Here is an 8,330-nt window from a genome sequence, read left to right on the forward strand (position 1 = left end):
AAGCTGCTGCATTGCTGATGAACAGTTGTTTGGTGAGGTTGCCTCTTTTTCTCCTATGCAAAGAAGCACCTCGCAGCACTAAGGGGGAAGGAAGGGTGCAAGAAAAAAAAGTGCAAATACAAGGACAGCTACCACTAGTGAAACCGGTATGCAGAGACTAGAAGGAGACAAGAGAAGGTAGAGCTGGCAAGTAGAGGAGTTTAGGCCAAGCAAAGGGAGCTTAGACAAAAGACCAAGAAAAGAGAGCTGAAAGTAACTAAAGGAGATATCTCACAAGCATCCTCTTACTCACATTTATGTCAGAGGACAATGAACAGGAATTGAAAGAAAAGGAGACCTAAATCAGAAAAACCTGTAAGAAAGAAAATCTACTCCCTTTGCAGACCAAAAGAAAAAAAAAGAAAAAAAAACAAAAGAGAACAGACAGAACAGTAAGAAACACAAGATGGCACAAAATATCAGGAGTAAAAAATAAGAGAAACATTAGCAAGCACCTGAGCAACCAGGAACAGAAAACAGAGCAACTAAAACTAAGCAAGACTTAAATAAAACTGTTAAGAGATGCAAATACTGTTTTCCCACCTTTATGTCCCAGTTATATTTTCCAGTTTAAATAAATGACACTGAAGAAGAAATGAAGGAGGGCAATAAGGAAGCCAGAGGGAGGGGTGGGAGCTCTCTTCCCTCGGGTCCGTGAACGCCGCCCTGACCCCTCACAGAGACTTCGCCAGGGACAGTGGCCCAAATGGTCATTGCACAGGCAACAACTGAGGGGCACGGGCGGGCTGGAAAGGAGAGATGACGAATGGGGCTGTAAGGGCTTTTCTGTTTAATTTTGAAAAATGGCTGCCATTGAGAATATTCACTGAGAATATTTGGCGAATAGGTCAAATTATCATGTCTTCTGTTGACAAAAATACTTTACGGAAACAATCGGAAAATGAAGTTTATGTTGGAATCGAGCAGCTTTTCCTAGCGCTGAGACCTGATACGTGAATTTCTTGTAAAGGTTAGCTATATTTTAATTAATACTTGGTATTAAACCTGAAAGGACAGGGGAAGCAACAGTCTGTCTCTCCACTTGTCTGTGGAAATGGTAACATAAAACCAAAAAGCAAGGCATCCCCAAAACAGAATATGTTGTGATAGGGAGAACTTGGTAGAAAGCTATTTTCTTGCCCTGATAAGACTTTGAAGATTTTTTTCCAGCTCAGACTGTTTCTGATTCCCAAATCAGAATAATAAATATTTTTTCACAAACAGCAACAAAACAAATCAGATTTAGTTATTTGAATTAAGTGGCTTGTTTTATTAATGTGAAATATCTAGTTTGTGCTTTTGTCCTATTTCTGTAACTCGTCTGTAATTTTAAACGGTATATCATTTTTTAACCAAAACTGAACATTTTCTTTACAAAGGATGACATTTTTCTCTCCTCAAAATTATAAATGAGAAATTTATTTAAAACCAATCCTTTGTCACAAATTGGTTCTTTTTCAGCAAAATATCAGTTCCTGATGGAAACGTTTCATTAAAATTTCCCATCAAATTCTGCATAAAATATTCTGACCAAGACCATTCTTTCTAGATTGCTACTTCACCTCACGTGAAAACCTCCAAGAGTCTGAAAAGGTACCGCACAGTTATTTACTAGAGAGTCGATGGAGGTGCTCTGAGAAGGAGTGTCACAGCAGTATAGCAAAAACACACTTCAGCACACAAGAGCTCATTCTGCTAAGAAGGCAGTTTACCTATCTGCTGAGGGAGAGCATTTGCAGATCATCTGCTACACTTAGGTGCCTGAAAAACACCTATATTCCTTATAATCCGTAAAAATACCCTTTTGTTCCCAAAGGCTGCAGTGATGCAATCCTGACATTAACTTAATGACTATGTCTCCCTTACACATGGAAGCAGTTCAGCATATTTCAACTCCACATGACATAGCTTTAACAAATTCGTAATCCATCATTCATTTTGTGCTGTGGAGACTCTGTATTCTCTAGCCTGTCTTTTATATTCTGTTTCCCCATCCTTAGTGCAGTCCGTTCTTTCAGTTTATCTTTTCATATTTACTATATGTGAGAAACACTCAAACAAGGGAAAAATAAAGACACTTTAAGCACTGATTTCTATTCTTTACATAATGTTGGGAAAGGTTCCACATGACAATGCTGGCAGATGTTGATGCATGCAATGTTTTAGCTAAGCCCATGATTGACAGGTACACCATTATTTCTACAACCTGGACTGACTGTTACACACAGTAAATGCTAATCCTTATCCATTCAGTTGTTTCTTCACATTATTCATTTTTTCCCTCCAGTATAAGGAGGACTTGTTTGTTGCCCCCCTAAGCCTGCGCTGGTGTGCCAGCGGACACCAGCCTGCAGTGAACACACCTGGACAAGCAGTCTCTGAGGAGCCTAAGGGAACGACAGCCGTTGTCGTGAATGCCCACTCGTACAAGCCACGAGAGGTGGCTCGAGGGGAGCCAAAGAATAACTCTCCTCGCTTCAATTAATCGAGCTGTACCGAGAGATTTTGTATGCTTATGTAGGTATCTCATTTTACCAAGACTGCTCTGCATGCAGAAAAAACACCTCACAATATCAGCCTAGACCCTAGCCTGTTCTAAATTAGGTACTCCACGATGTGTGTGCTCAGGAGATGGGAGATTTTTTCTTCGTTTAATTGGATGTTCGCTTCCGAGCCTTCCAAGGAGCGAATTGTGGGGGGCTTTGATGCCATGGCACATAATGTTGGATTAGCAATAAGACGACAGCGTATTCTGAGTAAGCTATCTGAGAAACGCATTTTCAGCAGGAAAATCACCTTGGGACAACCAAAAGCAAATCTGGGAGGGGGTGTGATTTGAGAATATTTTTTATCTTAAGTTCTGCCCTGAACAAGTCGGTTTCTTCTAGCAAAACAGAGAGAAAGCTAAGTTTAACAAGTTGTTAAGACTAACCAATTTACAGGAGGGAAACACAGTAAAAGCTGTGACAAGAAATTTTTATACTTAATGTTACCAGGACCTTTATACAGAAATTAGAGAAATGTATCATAAGCATAGTCTACTATTAAAAAAAAGAAGGGCATTGCTGCATCGGTGACTATTCCATTCCGTTCCTAATTTCTAAATTTGGATACTCCTCTCAAGAGGGTGAGCGAGGCTGACAACAGTTCATGGATCTGGGCAGTTTGCGCCTCCGAATATTTTGCTTTGGAGTGTGGGTCCCTTGTGTTTTATTTTTTTATAGGTGAAGAAGAAAGTAACCAAATCTAACAGACTGGGAGCAAAACTATCAGACAATATTTCAAAACCACAAAATTTCTTGTAGTATGCTAGTCTATTCATCGTAACTGCAAGTCTAATGAAAACCTGTCCTTTTTAGTCGACTATGTAGAAAGCCCAAATTTTCGATTCCTTAAATAAATCAAACATCTCATGTTCTCACTATACTCTATAACAATTATCTAACCTACAAAACCATACAGAATAATGGTCAAAAGACAAACACTCGCATTGCACTTTGCTGTGATCTCAGCTGCTCAAAATGAAATAAAGAGGCTGTTCCAACTTTTATCAGACTTGAATTTGACATACAACATCTATAAGGTTAAGAGATACTGCAAAAGGAAATGAATGGCAGATTGCCAACTAGTATTCGAAGTAATAGGAGATGCAGCCATATACTGGTAATCTAGCTGTTACAGTCTCAAAGATAAAGCTCATTTGCTCACTAAACTATATGAAAAATATCAATATGTATTTCTGAATGAAAATATTTCTGGTAACAAAGGTCAGTGAGTTATACTCTGACACTCTCTTACATGTTCTGATTTTGCTCCTTGAAGCGAGAACATGCTACTTGCGCTCTCATAAAGTAAGATGTGATGTTTAGAGCAGTATACCAATTAACAGGTTACAAAATGAAAAACTCTATTGCGTCTTTTGATATGTTTTGAAGTGACTCTCAGAATATTTCGCTGTGTCTGGAAACAGATAATGCAACAATCTCAATAAATTTGTAGGGGGTATATTTAGCATGAATTATTATATTTTATTCCAGAGTATGGATTTGGTAAGTTGTAGATGCAGCACATAAATAAAATTTTGAGACTAATTCAGCAAAAAGTGTGCAGCATAGTGTGCACAGAAATTGTGCAAACCCCACATAAACAGATTGTCTTTGGAACGAAATGATCTAGGCCACATTCCAGAAGAGGTCTGAATTCCCAACACATTTCAGGTCCTGGGAACCTGAAGCGGCCTGAGAAGACAGATTCTGTGACTGGTCATTGAATATGCAGCAGTCCTTGAGAAACACTGATTCTGTGGCCTAGGACGAGAGAGCAGCCACCTGGCAGATGGCAGACTGAAACTACCACAAAGTGGATTCTAAAAATGCTGAATGACAGGATACTGTTTTAAAACTCGGAGATAAAGGATCTTCATGATCAAAACCTGAACTGCACACATGCCAGTTGCCACGCGGTGTGCTAGCTGGCACTATTAGAGTAGGTATGGTCAGCCTGGCAGCTGGGTCAGAAGCTGAGGCAACGTTTGCAACCACCCAAACTGCCTTGGCTTGCCCCTGAAACCAACACAATTGTTGTGGTTTTTGTTTCTTCTGTCTTTGAAAATAACCCTGACGGTAAGAGAACTGGCAATTAAACACATAGTAAAAAAAAAAGAAAAAAACTGAAGCAATTGCCAAAAGATGGCCCTCCGTGAAAGTTCTCCAAAACAGAAATAAAAGCAACTCTGTATGATCAGTGACCATCTGGAGTTTTCAAGGAATGAAGCAATCCATGAGTGCTATGAAGAGCCATCCCAGTTACACTCATCCTGGTGGCACCATGCCCCAAGTGAAGAAATGCCTGCACATTTGTTGTAATACATCACTGAGATCTCATCCATCAATACCTCCGCTGTGCAGCTTTGAAATAAATGAACGTTCATTTGAACACTTTCAGACTTCTTTAATGAGGAAGCACATCTGCTCTGCAATGATGTTTCCTGGGCTGATAAGTGATGCAATACATGCTAAATGTTTTATAGTTCAAATCTCTGCTAGAGGAGAAACAGAACCTGGTACCTCATTATCATGTTTCTGAATTTCTCAAGTGTTGGTTCAAGGCTATGAAATGGACTCCCCTAGAAACCACAAACTATTGCAAACCATGTTGCCTTCTTTCCCAAGGGGAAGGCTCATTTCTTCACCTTTCTGTTTTTAATATAAAAGTATAGCAACATGTATATTAAAAATCAACATAATCTTACAATACCAAAACAAGACATTCCAGTACACCTTTTTTTTCCCCTCTGAGAAAGCGAGTAAGAGAACAGATATTTATTCCGAATGCTTTTGATAAATGAGATGCAAGAGTCCATCGGCACAACACAGCACAGCATTTCCTCAAAGTGATGTTGAGATGCACAGAGTGAGATTCAGGTAATCTCTGTAACAGCTCTGGCATGACTCTCAAGTTCCAGTCAAGTCAGGTATAGCAGAAGGAGCTGGTGATAAAGCGTATTTGATGAACTATACTTAGTAGTTTGCTAATTACTAGCTGTGATTTAGCTAACTTAGAGCTGCAAGAGGAGTGCTTCTTCATTCTTACAATTCTTGCCATGTGCTTACTGGACACGAATTTGTATTCTATTTTTTGCACAACCAGAAAAACAAGGAACCATAACTTTAATGTATTTAAACCTTTGCAGGAATATCAGATACTCTGTCCAACCACCAAGCAAATGGAAAGAGAAAGAATAGCAGAGATCTGTCATAGCCCTTCATCAGAAGAAGTTTTTTCAGATGTGAGAATCTTGAGAGCTTCCCCTGTTCGGACGTTATCTCAACGCCCAGAGCCCCTGCAGCCGGCGGAGGAGGACATTTACTGCTGAAGATGGTGACCATGTCGCCTGTGCTACTTTATGTGATATCAGTTAAACACTTCCGTCTCTCAGTACTTCTGCGTGGTGGCGAACCAGTCATTAACATAACTCCACTGTGCATTCTGTGCTACCCATCCCTGGCTTTTGAGTCCATGGAAGGAAATCAGATTTAAAATGAAGTTTAAAGTCTGATGTGGAAAAAATAGAGTCCCCAGCACCAGCCTTCTGCTGCATACTGACAGACCCCTTAATTCCTCACAGCTCTTAACCTTTTGGTAGCCTGCTTTGAACTTCCGTAAAGCTGGGATGCTGACCTGCTTCGTGGGTGGGTGATTATAACACTGAATTAATATTTGTAAATTACTGTGATACATTTGAATGAAAAATGTAGAACTGTAAAGAATGATGATTATGATGAACCTTCAATTCTTTTTTAAGTCAGTCCATCTGTCATTATAATCCCTCCTGAAGTAGGATATTATTCAAAAAAACTTAAAATTTGTTGTGTAATACTAGTTACCAAGATAGACCACTGTTATAACTTAGCAAGCGGCTAAAGGAAAAAAGTTCACATGTACTTTACAGTCCTTTTCTATTTATATGGCTTTTATACCATGGTAAATGGTACAGCTGTTCTGTAAGATACCCCTGTGTTGTTATATAGAAGAACTTCAGATTTAACCTGACCTACTCAGAATGGATATCTACACTACAGTATGTTATGAGACCTTTGTGATACTTCTTTGATAATTTTTTGCAGACCTCCATTAGAAACATGGAAAAGCTACTTCAAGAGTGCACACTTACAGCTTACTGTTTACCTATACACTCATAAGATCAAAACCCCTGGTCTTACTGTTTTTGTTAACAAGGAGCACTAAAAGTCTTCCCACATACTGAGTTTTGGTTTCCATTTTACAATCTGAGATGACAGACAGCACAAAAATGATGAGAAAACTGTGGGGAGGCTTCCAGAAGATTGATTCTCTCATCAGCTGATTCTTTTCTAGTTAGTCTTTTATTGACTACAAAGGTATAGCCAATGCAGAAAAGGAAAACCGGACTGCCCTGTTTAATCCTGAGGGCATTGGCAAAAGGTGATCACTTTTTGAGAAAACAGAGGCCTACAAGGAAATCAGCACACTGTATGAGCCGTTAAGCTGATTTAAACACACAGGGGATGCCTGGGGTTGAGCTCAAGATCTCTGAGGTGTGAGATGAGAATGAAACCGTTCCGCAGACTAATATTACTGAGCTTTAGTAGCAGGTGGTATAGTTGATCAGTCAGGAACCTGTCATTTGGAGAATAGGCCAATATATCTGAAAGACATGAAAAATCCTTCGTTTTTCCCCCCTCTTTCTCACCAAGAGTAAAAATTCTGCAATTGTGAACTTTAGCAATTATCAGTTAAAAGTTTTCACAGTTTAGGCAGCTATTAGTAATAGGACAGAACCAAACTATAGTTACGGCGCACACACTGGTAGTTCCTAAACGAATTTGAAAAATGACACTATAAACATTTGTATCCGTGATTGCAGTAATATATTGCAATTCTGACACATTTGTTTCCAACAGAAACCATGATCGGATGACAGAAACAAAGCAATTCATTTAGGAATATGTAATGTCCCAAGCACAATGATATTGATTCAATATTTAATTCCGTATTTTATAACCTGGAACTTATGCCACAGCACCTGTATTGTGTGCACGTTTGGAGGCTGTTCATAGCAACTGTAGGGGCCGCAGTTAAAACTTGCAATGATTTCTAGTTTGCTGTTCTCCAGCAAACCAGCCACCACTTAACGGATGAAAGTTAAAGCCTGAATAATTCTGGACTCAACAAACTTTGTCTGTAATGCAAAAACTTCACCATATTCTCTGCATACTTTGCATTATTCAGCACTCAAACAATTTTTCTGCCATTTATCCCATTTTGGCTCAACTCTCCTCCAAATGTTCAAATAAAAGCCTGTTACTGCTAATTGGAAAGCAGCATAAAAACCTAAGCAAGGCAGACAACAAAACCTTTAGTGTTTTGTATTAGTTACCTTCCATAGACACAAATTTCTGCATCATGCACTCCTGATACATGAACAAGTTGTTCATGCACCAGCAAGGTGTAAAAGTTGGGCCACATAAATTATGTGTTTTGCTTGTATTAGGAACTTAACCACACACACATAGCACTAACTTCGGTTGGTTCACTAATAGTGATACCTTACAGTAACATCCTCAATGTACCTTAACGACTGGCTGATAATAAGCAAAATAATTCCAGCATCTTTGAAGCTCAAATTTCAAAGTCCAGAGTCTGGAGATAGTAGGAGAACCTGCATAATTTGTGGCTAATTAATTTTAACTTTCACAAGTGCAGGAACACCACAAATCAAGCAACAGGTAAAACTGCAGAAAATCCAAGGT

The sequence above is a fragment of the Dromaius novaehollandiae genome, chromosome 7, assembly GCF_036370855.1.
Source record: "Dromaius novaehollandiae isolate bDroNov1 chromosome 7, bDroNov1.hap1, whole genome shotgun sequence".
In the NCBI taxonomy this organism is placed as follows: Eukaryota; Metazoa; Chordata; class Aves; order Casuariiformes; family Dromaiidae; genus Dromaius; species Dromaius novaehollandiae.